Below are 13,920 nucleotides of genomic sequence, written 5' to 3' on the forward strand. Positions count from 1 at the left end.
TTTCAATTATTTTTTTGCTACTTTCCTTATTACTTTTTGATTGGGAGCGATGACGTTTTTCCTCGTGCCATCAGGGACTCTTAAAATTGGAGACCTCACCGAAATTATTATCCCATCACTTCGTAGCACTCACTCAACCCAATCATGATTTAAATTTACATGATTGCGTTGTAAGGAACACCAACGAAGGAATGAGATTTCGCCGTTCTTTCCCAAATTTTCCTTCACCTGAGAACGATGGTACTAGTCTTCAGGTATTCTTCAATTCTAAAAAGATGAACGAACGTTTTAATTAATATATCATCTCATTGTTAGCCTTCACAAATTTTCAATTATTTTTTTGCTACTTTCCTTATTACTTTTTGATTGGGAGCGATGACGTTTTTCTTCGGGCCATCAGGGACTCTTAAAATTGGAGACCTCACCGAAATTATTATCCCATCACTTCGAAGCACTCACTCAACCCAATCATGATTTAAATTTACATGATTGCGTTGTAAGGAATACCAACGAAGGAATGAGATTTCACCGTTCTTTCCCAAATTTTCCTTCACCTGAGAACGATGGTACTAGTCTTCGGGTATTCTTCAATTCTAAAAAGATGAACGAACGTTTTAATTAATATATCATCTCATTGTTAGCCTTCACAAATTTTCAATTATTTTTTTGCTACTTTCCTTATTACTTTTTGATTGGGAGCGATGACGTTTTTCCTCGTGCCATCAGGGACTCTTAAAATTGGAGACCTCACCGAAATTATTATCCCATCACTTCGTAGCACTCACTCAACCCAATCATGATTTAAATTTACATGATTGCGTTGTAAGGAACACCAACGAAGGAATGAGATTTCGCCGTTCTTTCCCAAATTTTCTTTCACCTGAGAACGATGGTACTAGTCTTCAGGTATTCTTCAATTCTGAAAAGATGAACGAACGTTTTAATTAACATATCATCTCATTGTAAGCCTTCAAAATGCTCAATTATTTTTTTGCTACTTTCCTTATTACTTTTTGATTGGGAGCGATGACGTTTTTCCTCGTGCCATCAGGGACTCTTAAAATTGGAGACCTCACCGAAATTATTATCCCATCACTTCGTAGCACTCACTCAACCCAATCATGATTTAAATTTACATGATTGCGTTGTAAGGAACACCAACGAAGGAATGAGATTTCGCCGTTCTTTCCCAAATTTTCTTTCACCTGAGAACGATGGTACTAGTCTTCAGGTATTCTTCAATTCTGAAAAGATGAACGAACGTTTTAATTAACATATCATCTCATTGTAAGCCTTCAAAATGCTCAATTATTTTTTTGCTACTTTCCTTATTACTTTTTGATTGGGAGCGATGACGTTTTTCCTCGTGCCATCAGGGACTCTTAAAATTGGAGACCTCACCGAAATTATTATCCCATCACTTCGTAGCACTCACTCAACCCAATCATGATTTAAATTTACATGACTGCGTTGTAAGGAACACCAACGAAGGAATGAGATTTCGCCGTTCTTTCCCAAATTTTCCTTCACCTGAGAACGATGGTACTAGTCTTCGGGTATTCTTCAATTCTAAAAAGATGAACGAACGTTTTAATTAATATATCATCTCATTGTTAGCCTTCACAAATTTTCAATTATTTTTTTGCTACTTTCCTTATTACTTTTTGATTGGGAGCGATGACGTTTTTCTTCGGGCCATCAGGGACTCTTAAAATTGGAGACCTCACCGAAATTATTATCCCATCACTTCGAAGCACTCACTCAACCCAATCATGATTTAAATTTACATGATTGCGTTGTAAGGAATACCAACGAAGGAATGAGATTTCACCGTTCTTTCCCAAATTTTCCTTCACCTGAGAACGATGGTACTAGTCTTCGGGTATTTTTCAATTCTAAAAAGATGAACGAACGTTTTAATTAATATATCATCTCATTGTTAGCCTTCACAAATTTTCAATTATTTTTTTGCTACTTTCCTTATTACTTTTTGATTGGGAGCGATGACGTTTTTCCTCGTGCCATCAGGGACTCTTAAAATTGGAGACCTCACCGAAATTATTATCCCATCACTTCGTAGCACTCACTCAACCCAATCATGATTTAAATTAACATGATTGCGTTGTAAGGAACACCAACGAAGGAATGAGATTTCGCCGTTCTTTCCCAAATTTTTTTCACCTGAGAACGATGGTACTAGTCTTCGGGTATTCTTCAATTCTGAAAAGATGAACGAACGTTTTAATTAACATATCATCTCATTGTAAGCCTTCAAAATGCTCAATTATTTTTTTGCTACTTTCCTTATTACTTTTTGATTGGGAGCGATGACGTTTTTCTTCGGGCCATCAGGGACTCTTAAAATTGGAGACCTCACCGAAATTATTATCCCATCACTTCGAAGCACTCACTCAACCCAATCATGATTTAAATTTACATGATTGCGTTGTAAGGAATACCAACGAAGGAATGAGATTTCACCGTTCTTTCCCAAATTTTCCTTCACCTGAGAACGATGGTACTAGTCTTCGGGTATTCTTCAATTCTGAAAAGATGAACGAACGTTTTAATTAACATATCATCTCATTGTAAGCCTTCAAAATGCTCAATTATTTTTTTGCTACTTTCCTTATTACTTTTTGATTGGGAGCGATGACGTTTTCTTCGGGCCATCAGGGACTCTTAAAATTGGAGACCTCACCGAAATTATTATCCCATCACTTCGAAGCACTCACTCAACCCAATCATGATTTAAATTTACATGATTGCGTTGTAAGGAATACCAACGAAGGAATGAGATTTCACCGTTCTTTCCCAAATTTTCCTTCACCTGAGAACGATGGTACTAGTCTTCGGGTATTCTTCAATTCTAAAAAGATGAACGAACGTTTTAATTAATATATGATCTCATTGTTAGCCTTCACAAATTTTCAATTATTTTTTTGCTACTTTCCTTATTACTTTTTGGTTGGGAGCGATGAAGTTTTTCCTCGTGCCATCAGGGACTCTTAAAATTGGAGACTTCACCGAAATTATTATCCCATCACTTCGTAGCACTCACTCAACCCAATCATGATTTAAATTTACATGATTGCGTTGTAAGGAACACCAACGAAGGAATGAGATTTCGCCGTTCTTTCCCAAATTTTCCTTCACCTGAGAACGATGGTACTAGTCTTCGGGTATTCTTCAATTCTGAAAAGATGAACGAACGTTTTAATTAATATATCATCTCATTGTTAGCGTTCACAAATTTTCAATTATTTTTTTGCTACTTTCCTTATTACTTTTTGATTGGGAGCGATGACGTTTTTCTTCGTGCCATCAGGGACCCTTAAAATTGGAGACCTCAACGAAATTATTATCCCATCACTTCGTAGCACTCACTCAACCCAATCATGATTTAAATTTACATGATTGCGTTGTAAGGAACACCAACGAAGGAATGAGATTTCGCCGTTCTTTCCCAAATTTTCCTTCACCTGAGTACGATGGTATTAGTCTTCGGGTATTCTTCAATTCTGAATAGATAAACGAACGTTTTAATTAATATATCATCTCATTGTTAGCCTTCACAAATTTTCAATTATTTTTTTGCTACTTTCCTTATTACTTTTTGATTGGGAGCGATGACGTTTTTCTTCGTGCCATCAGGGACCCTTAAAATTGGAGACCTCAACGAAATTATTATCCCATCACTTCGTAGCACTCACTCAACCCAATCATGATTTAAATTTACATGATTGCGTTGTAAGGAACACCAACGAAGGAATGAGATTTCGCCGTTCTTTCCCAAATTTTCCTTCACCTGAGTACGATGGTATTAGTCTTCGGGTATTCTTCAATTCTGAAAAGATGAACGAACGTTTTAATAAATATATCATCTCATTGTTAGCCTTCACAAATTTTCAATTATTTTTTTGCTACTTTCCTTATTACTTTTTGATTGGGAGCGATGACGTTTTTCCTCGTGCCATCAGGGACTCTTAAAATTGGAGACCTCACCGAAATTATTATCCCATCACTTCGTAGCACTCACTCAACCCAATCATGATTTAAATTTACATGATTGCGTTGTAAGGAATACCAACGAAGGAATGAGATTTCACCGTTCTTTCCCAAATTTTCCTTCACCTGAGAACGATGGTACTAGTCTTCGGGTATTCTTCAATTCTGAAAAGATAAACGAACGTTTTAATTAATATATCATCTCATTGTTAGCCTTCACAAATTTTCAATTATTTTTTTGCTACTTTCCTTATTACTTTTTGATTGGGAGCGATGACGTTTTTCTTCGGGCCATCAGGGACTCTTAAAATTGGAGACCTCACCGAAATTATTATCCCATCACTTCGAAGCACTCACTCAACCCAATCATGATTTAAATTTACTTGATTGCGTTGTAAGGAATACCAACGAAGGAATGAGATTTCACCGTTCTTTCCCAAATTTTCCTTCACCTGAGAACGATGGTACTAGTCTTCGGGTATTCTTCAATTCTAAAAAGATGAACGAACGTTTTAATTAATATATCATCTCATTGTAAGCCTTCACAAATTTTCAATTATTTTTTTGCTACTTTCCTTATTACTTTTTGATTGGGAGCGATGACGTTTTTCCTCGTGCCATCAGGGACTCTTAAAATTGGAGACCTCACCGAAATTATTATCCCATCACTTCGTAGCACTCACTCAACCCAATCATGATTTAAATTTACATGATTGCGTTGTAAGGAACACCAACGAAGGAATGAGATTTCGCCGTTCTTTCCCAAATTTTCCTTCACCTGAGAACGATGGTACTAGTCTTCGGGTATTCTTCAATTCTAAAAAGATGAACGAACGTTTTAATTAATATATCATCTCATTGTTAGCCTTCACAAATTTTCAATTATTTTTTTGCTACTTTCCTTATTACTTTTTGATTGGGAGCGATGACGTTTTTCCTCGTGCCATCAGGGACTCTTAAAATTGGAGACCTCACCGAAATTATTATCCCATCACTTCGTAGCACTCACTCAACCCAATCATGATTTAAATTTACATGATTGCGTTGTAAGGAACACCAACGAAGGAATGAGATTTCGCCGTTCTTTCCCAAATTTTCTTTCACCTGAGAACGATGGTACTAGTCTTCAGGTATTCTTCAATTCTGAAAAGATGAACGAACGTTTTAATTAACATATCATCTCATTGTAAGCCTTCACAAATTTTCAATTATTTTTTTGCTACTTTCCTTATTACTTTTTGATTGGGAGCGATGACGTTTTTCCTCGTGCCATCAGGGACTCTTAAAATTGGAGACCTCACCAAAATTATTATCCCATCACTTCGTAGCACTCACTCAACCCAATCATGATTTAAATTTACATGATTGCGTTGTAAGGAACACCAACGAAGGAATGAGATTTCGCCGTTCTTTCCCAAATTTTCCTTCACCTGAGAACGATGGTATTAGTCTTCGGGTATTCTTCAATTCTGAAAAGATGAACGAACGTTTTAATTAATATATCATCTCATTGTTAGCCTTCACAAATTTTCAATTATTTTTTTGCTACTTTCCTTATTACTTTTTGATTGGGAGCGATGACGTTTTTCCTCGTGCCATCAGGGACTCTTAAAATTGGAGACCTCACCGAAATTATTATCTCATCACTTCGTAGCACTCACTCAACCCAATCATGATTTAAATTTACATGATTGCGTTGTAAGGAACACCAACGAAGGAATGAGATTTCGCCGTTCTTTCCCAAATTTTCCTTCACCTGAGAACGATGGTATTAGTCTTCGGGTATTCTTCAATTCTGAAAAGATGAACGAACGTTTTAATTAATATATCATCTCATTGTTAGCCTTCATAAATCTTCAATTATTTTTTTGCTACTTTCCTTATTACTTTTTGATTGGGAGCGATGACGTTTTTCCTCGTGCCATCAGGGACTCTTAAAATTGGAGACCTCACCGAAATTATTATCCCATCACTTCGTAGCACTCACTCAACCCAATCATGATTTAAATTTACATGATTGCGTTGTAAGGAACACCAACGAAGGAATGAGATTTCACCGTTCTTTCCCAAATTTTCCTTCACCTGAGAACGATGGTACTAGTCTTCGGGTATTCTTCAATTCTGAAAAGATAAACGAACGTTTTAATTAATATATCATCTCATTGTTAGCCTTTACAAATTTTCAATTAATTTTTTGCTACTTTTCTTATTACTTTTTGATTGGGAGCGATGACGTTTTTCCTCGTGCCATCAGGGACTCTTAAAATTGGAGACCTCACCGAAATTATTATCCCATCACTTCGTAGCACTCACTCAACACAATCATGATTTAAATTTACATGATTGCGTTGTAAGGAATACCAACGAAGGAATGAGATTTCTCCGTTCTTTCCCAAATTTTCCTTCACCTGAGAACGATGGTACTAGTCTTCGGGTATTCTTCAATTCTGAAAAGATAAACGAACGTTTTAATTAATATATCATCTCATTGTTAGCCTTCACAAATTTTCAATTAATTTTTTGCTACTTTTCTTATTACTTTTTGATTGGGAGCGATGACGTTTTTCCTCGTGCCATCAGGGACTCTTAAAATTGGAGACCTCACCAAAATTATTATCCCATCACTTCGTAGCACTCACTCAACCCAATCATGATTTAAATTTACATGATTGCGTTGTAAGGAACACCAACGAAGGAATGAGATTTCGCCGTTCTTTCCCAAATTTTCCTTCACCTGAGAACGATGGTATTAGTCTTCGGGTATTCTTCAATTCTGAAAAGATGAACGAACGTTTTAATTAATATATCATCTCATTGTTAGCCTTCACAAATCTTCAATTATTTTTTTGCTACTTTCCTTATTACTTTTTGATTGGGAGCGATGACGTTTTTCCTCGTGCCATCAGGGACTCTTAAAATTGGAGACCTCACCGAAATTATTATCCCATCACTTCGTAGCACTCACTCAACACAATCATGATTTAAATTTACATGATTGCGTTGTAAGGAATACCAACGAAGGAATGAGATTTCACCGTTCTTTCCCAAATTTTCCTTCACCTGAGAACGATGGTACTAGTCTTCGGGTATTCTTCAATTCTGAAAAGATGAACGAACGTTTTAATTAACATATCATCTCATTGTTAGCCTTCAAAAATTTTCAATTTTTTTTTTGCTACATTCCTTATTACTTTTTGATTGGGGGCGATGACGTTTATCTTCGTGCCATCAGGGACTCTTAAAATTGGAGACCTCACCGAAATTATTATCTCATCACTTCGTAGCACTCACTCAACCCAATCATGATTTAAATTTACATGATTGCGTTGTAAGGAACACCAACGAAGGAATGAGATTTCGCCGTTCTTTCTCAAATTTTCCTTCACCTGAGAACGATGGTACTAGTCTTCGGGTATTCTTCAATTCTGAAAAGATAAACGAACGTTTTAATTAATATATCATCTCATTGTTAGCCTTCACCAATTTTCAATTATTTTTTTGCTACTTTCCTTATTACTTTTTGATTGGGAGCGATGACGTTTTTCCTCGTGCCATCAGGGACTCTTAAAATTGGAGACCTCACCGAAATTATTATCCCATCACTTCGTAGCACTCACTCAACCCAATCATGATTTAAATTTACATGATTGCGTTGTAAGGAACACCAACGAAGGAATGAGATTTCGCCGTTCTTTCCCAAATTTTCCTTCACCTGAGAACGATGGTATTAGTCTTCGGGTATTCTTCAATTCTGAAAAGATGAACGAACGTTTTAATTAATATATCATCTCATTGTTAGCCTTCATAAACCTTCAATTATTTTTTTGCTACTTTCCTTATTACTTTTTGATTGGGAGCGATGACGTTTTTCCTCGTGCCATCAGGGACTCTTAAAATTGGAGACCTCACCGAAATTTTTATCCCATCACTTCGTAGCACTCACTCAACCCAATCATGATTTAAATTTACATGATTGCGTTGTAAGGAACACCAACGAAGGAATGAGATTTCGCCGTTCTTTCTCAAATTTTCCTTCACCTGAGAACGATGGTACTAGTCTTCGGGTATTCTTCAATTCTGAAAAGATAAACGAACGTTTTAATTAATATATCATCTCATTGTTAGCCTTCACCAATTTTCAATTATTTTTTTGCTACTTTCCTTATTACTTTTTGATTGGGAGCGATGACGTTTTTCCTCGTGCCATCAGGGACTCTTAAAATTGGAGACCTCACCGAAATTATTATCCCATCACTTCGTAGCACTCACTCAACCCAATCATGATTTAAATTTACATGATTGCGTTGTAAGGAACACCAACGAAGGAATGAGATTTCGCCGTTCTTTCCCAAATTTTCCTTCACCTGAGAACGATGGTACTAGTCTTCGGGTATTCTTCAATTCTGAAAAGATGAACGAACGTTTTAATTAACATATCATCTCATTGTTAGCCTTCAAAAATTTTCAATTTTTTTTTTGCTACATTCCTTATTACTTTTTGATTGGGGGCGATGACGTTTATCTTCGTGCCATCAGGGACTCTTAAAATTGGAGACCTCACCGAAATTATTATTTCATCACTTCGTAGCACTCACTCAACCCAATCATGATTTAAATTTACATGATTGCGTTGTAAGGAACACCAACGAAGGAATGAGATTTCGCCGTTCTTTCTCAAATTTTCCTTCACCTGAGAACGATGGTACTAGTCTTCGGGTATTCTTCAATTCTGAAAAGATAAACGAACGTTTTAATTAATATATCATCTCATTGTTAGCCTTTACAAATTTTCAATTAATTTTTTGCTACTTTTCTTATTACTTTTTGATTGGGAGCGATGACGTTTTTCTTCGAACCATCAAGGACTCTTAAAATTGGAGACCTCACCGAAATTATTATCCCATCACTTCGTAGCACTCACTCAACCCAATCATAATTTAAATTTAAATGATTGCGTTGTAAGGAATACCAACGAAGGAATGAGATTTCGCCGTGCTTTCCCAAATTTTCCTTCACCTGAGAACGATGGTATTAGTCCTCGGGTATTCTTCAATTCTGAAAAGATGAACGAACGTTTTAATTAACATATCATCTAATTGTTAGCCTTCACAAATTTTCAATTATTTTTTTGCTACTTTCCTTATTACTTTTTGATTGAGAGCGATGACGTTTTTCTTCGTGCCATCAGGGACTCTTAAAATTGGAGACCTCACCGAAATTATTATCCCATCACTTCGTAGCACTCACTCAACCCAATCATGATTTAAATTTACATGATTGCGTTGTAAGGAACACCAACCAAGGAATGAGATTTCACCGTTCTTTCCCAAATTTTCCTTCACCTGAGAACGATGGTACTAGTCTTCGGGTATTCTTCAATTCTGAAAAGATGAACGAACGTTTTAATAAATATATCATGTCATTGTTAGCCTTCACAAATTTTCAATTATTTTTTTGCTACTTTCCTTATTACTTTTTGATTGGGAGCGATGACGTTTTTCCTCGTGCCATCAGGGACTCTTAAAATTGGAGACCTCACCGAAATTATTATCCCATCACTTCGTAGCACTCACTCAACACAATCATGATTTAAATTTACATGATTGCGTTGTAAGGAATACCAACGAAGGACTGAGATTTCTCCGTTCTTTCCCAAATTTTCCTTCACCTGAGAACGATGGTACTAGTCTTCGGGTATTCTTCAATTCTGAAAAGATGAACGAACGTTTAAAATAATATATCATCTCATTGTTAGCCTTCACAAATTTTCAATTATTTTTTTGCTACTTTCCTTATTACTTTTTGATTGGGAGCGATGACGTTTTTCCTCGTGCCATCAGGGACTCTTAAAATTGGAGACCTCACCGAAATTATTATCCCATCACTTCGTAGCACTCACTCAACCCAATCATAATTTAAATTTAAATGATTGCGTTGTAAGGAATACCAACGAAGGAATGAGATTTCGCCGTGCTTTCCCAAATTTTCCTTCACCTGAGAACGATGGTATTAGTCCTCGGGTATTCTTCAATTCTGAAAAGATGAACGAACGTTTTAATTAACATATCATCTAATTGTTAGCCTTCACAAATTTTCAATTATTTTTTTGCTACTTTCCTTATTACTTTTTGATTGAGAGCGATGACGTTTTTCTTCGTGCCATCAGGGACTCTTAAAATTGGAGACCTCACCGAAATTATTATCCCATCACTTCGTAGCACTCACTCAACCCAATCATGATTTAAATTTACATGATTGCGTTGTAAGGAACACCAACCAAGGAATGAGATTTCACCGTTCTTTCCCAAATTTTCCTTCACCTGAGAACGATGGTACTAGTCTTCGGGTATTCTTCAATTCTGAAAAGATGAACGAACGTTTTAATAAATATATCATGTCATTGTTAGCCTTCACAAATTTTCAATTATTTTTTTGCTACTTTCCTTATTACTTTTTGATTGGGAGCGATGACGTTTTTCCTCGTGCCATCAGGGACTCTTAAAATTGGAGACCTCACCGAAATTATTATCCCATCACTTCGTAGCACTCACTCAACACAATCATGATTTAAATTTACATGATTGCGTTGTAAGGAATACCAACGAAGGACTGAGATTTCTCCGTTCTTTCCCAAATTTTCCTTCACCTGAGAACGATGGTACTAGTCTTCGGGTATTCTTCAATTCTGAAAAGATGAACGAACGTTTAAAATAATATATCATCTCATTGTTAGCCTTCACAAATTTTCAATTATTTTTTTGCTACTTTCCTTATTACTTTTTGATTGGGAGCGATGACGTTTTTCTTTGGGCCATCAGGGACTCTTAAAATTGGAGACCTCACCGAAATTATTATCCCATTACTTCGTTGCACTCACTCAACCCAATCATGATTTAAATTTACATGATTGCGTTGTAAGGAACACCAACCAAGGAATGAGATTTCACCGTTCTTTCCCAAATTTTCCTTCACCTGAGAACGATGGTACTAGTCTTCGGGTATTCTTCAATTCTGAAAAGATGAACGAACGTTTTAATTAATATATCATCTCATTGTTAGCCTTCACAAATTTTCAATTATTTTTTTGCTACTTTCCTTATTACTTTTTGATTGGGAGCGATGACGTTTTTCTTCGTGCCATCAGGGACTCTTAAAATTGGAGACCTCACCGAAATTAGTATTCCATCACTTCGTAGCACTCACTCAACCCAATCATGATTTAAATTTACATGATTGCGTTGTAAGGAACACCAACGAAGGAATGAGATTTCGCCGTTCTTTCCCAAATTTTCCTTCACCTGAGAACGATGGTACTAGTCTTCGGGTATTCTTCAATTCTGAAAATATGAACGAACGTTTTAATTAACATATTATCTCATCGTTAGCCTTCAAAATGCTCAATTATTTTTTTGCTACTTTCCTTATTACTTTTTGATTGGGAGCGATGACGTTTTTCCTCGTGACATCAGGGACTCTTAAAATTGGAGACCTCACCGAAATTATTATCCCATCACTTCGTAGCACTCACTCAACCCAATCATGATTTAAATTTACATGATTGCGTTGTAAGGAACACCAACGAAGGAATGAGATTTCACCGTTCTTTCCAAAATTTTCCTTCTCCTGAGAACGATGGTACTAGTCTTCGGGTATTCTTCAATTCTGAAAAGATGAACGAACGTTTTAATTAACATATCATCTCATCGTTAGCCTTCAAAATGCTCAATTATTTTTTGCTACTTTCCTTATTACTTTGTGATTGGAAGCGATGACGTTTTTCTTCGTGCCATCAGGGACTCTTAAAATTGGAGACCTCACTGAAATTATTATCCCATCACTTCGTAGCATTCACTCAACCCAATCATGATTTAAATTTACATGATTGCGTTGTAAGGAATACCAACGAAGGAATGAGATTTCACCGTTCTTTCCCAAATTTTCCTTCACCTGAGAACGATGGTACTAGTCTTCGGGTATTCTTCAATTCTGAAAAGATGAACGAACGTTTTAATTAACATATCATCTCATTGTTAGCCTTCAAAAATTTTCAATTTTTTTTTTGCTACATTCCTTATTACTTTTTGATTGGGGGCGATGACGTTTATCTTCGTGCCATCAGGGACTCTTAAAATTGGAGACCTCACCGAAATTATTATCCCATCACTTCGTAGCACTCACTCAACCCAATCATGATTTAAATTTACATGATTGCGTTGTAAGGAACACCAACGAAGGAATGAGATTTCGCCGTTCTTTCCCAAATTTTCCTTCACCTGAGAACGATGGTATTAGTCTTCGGGTATTCTTCAATTCTGAAAAGATGAAACGAACGTTTTAATTAATATATCATCTCATTGTTAGCCTTCACAAATTTTCAATTATTTTTTTGCTACTTTCCTTATTACTTTTTGATTGGGAGTGATGACGTTTTTCCTCGTGCCATCAGGGACTCTTAAAATTGGAGACCTCACCGAAATTATTATCTCATCACTTCGTAGCACTCACTCAACCCAATCATGATTTAAATTTACATGATTGCGTTGTAAGGAACACCAACGAAGGAATGAGATTTCGCCGTTCTTTCCCAAATTTTCCTTCACCTGAGAACGATGGTACTAGTCTTCGGGTATTCTTCAATTCTGAAAAGATGAACGAACGTTTAAAATAATATATCATCTCATTGTTAGCCTTCAAAATTTTTCAATTATTTTTTTGCTATTTTTCTTATTACTTTTTGATTGGGAGCGATGAAGTTTTTCTTCTGGCCATCAGGGACTCTTAAAATTGGAGACCTCACCGAAATTATTATCCCATCACTTCGTAGCACTCACTCAACACAATCATGATTTAAATTTACATGATTGCGTTGTAAGGAATACCAACGAAGGAATGAGATTTCACCGTTCTTTCCCAAATTTTCCTTCACCTGAGAACGATGGTACTAACCTTCGGGTATTCTTCAATTCTGAAAAGATAAACGAACGTTTTAATTAATATATCATCTCATTGTTAGCCTTCACAAATTTTCAATTATTTTTTTGCTACTTTCCTTATTACTTTTTGATTGGGAGCGATGACGTTTATCTTCGGGCCATCAGGGACTCTTAAAATTGGAGACCTCACCGAAATTATTATCCCATCACTTCGTAGCACTCACTCAACCCAATCATGATTTAAATTTACATGATTGCGTTGTAAGGAACACCAACCAAGGAATGAGATTTCGCTGTTCTTTCCCAAATTTTCCTTCACCTGAGAACGATGGTACTTGTCTTCGGGTATTGTTCAATTCTGAAAAGATGAACGAACGTTTTAATTAATATATCATCTCATCGTTAGCCTTCACAAATTTTCAATTATTTTTTTGCTACTTTCCTTATTACTTTTTGATTGGGAGCGATGACGTTTTTCTTCGTGCCATCAGGGACTCTTAAAATTGGAGACCTCACCGAAATTATTATCTAATCACTTCGTAGCACTCACTCAACCCAATCATGATTTAAATTTACATGATTGCGTTGTAAGGAATGCCAACGAAGGAATGAGATTTCGCCGTTCTTTCCCAAATTTTCCTTCACCTGAGAACGATTGTACTAGTCTTCGGGTATTCTTCAATTCTGAAAAGATGATCGAACGTTTTAATTACCACTGAATTTGGCTTGCTCCAGTTCAAAGTAATGACAACCTATGCAAACCGAAGAAATCACAAGCGATCAAAAAAAAAAATACAGGACGTAATGAATTGGGACGTTCCACGTACGATGATCCAAGTTCAGAGCTTTCTTGGACTCTGTACATATTACCGACGTGTCTTACAAAACTTTACGAAGATTGCTAAACCACTTTACAGATTGACAGAGAAGGAGCGTAAGTTCGGGTGGACGTCAGAATGTCAAAACGCGTTTGAGCAGT

Source organism: Arctopsyche grandis, chromosome 2 (assembly GCF_051622035.1).
Source record: "Arctopsyche grandis isolate Sample6627 chromosome 2, ASM5162203v2, whole genome shotgun sequence".
NCBI classification, from domain to species: Eukaryota; Metazoa; Arthropoda; class Insecta; order Trichoptera; family Hydropsychidae; genus Arctopsyche; species Arctopsyche grandis.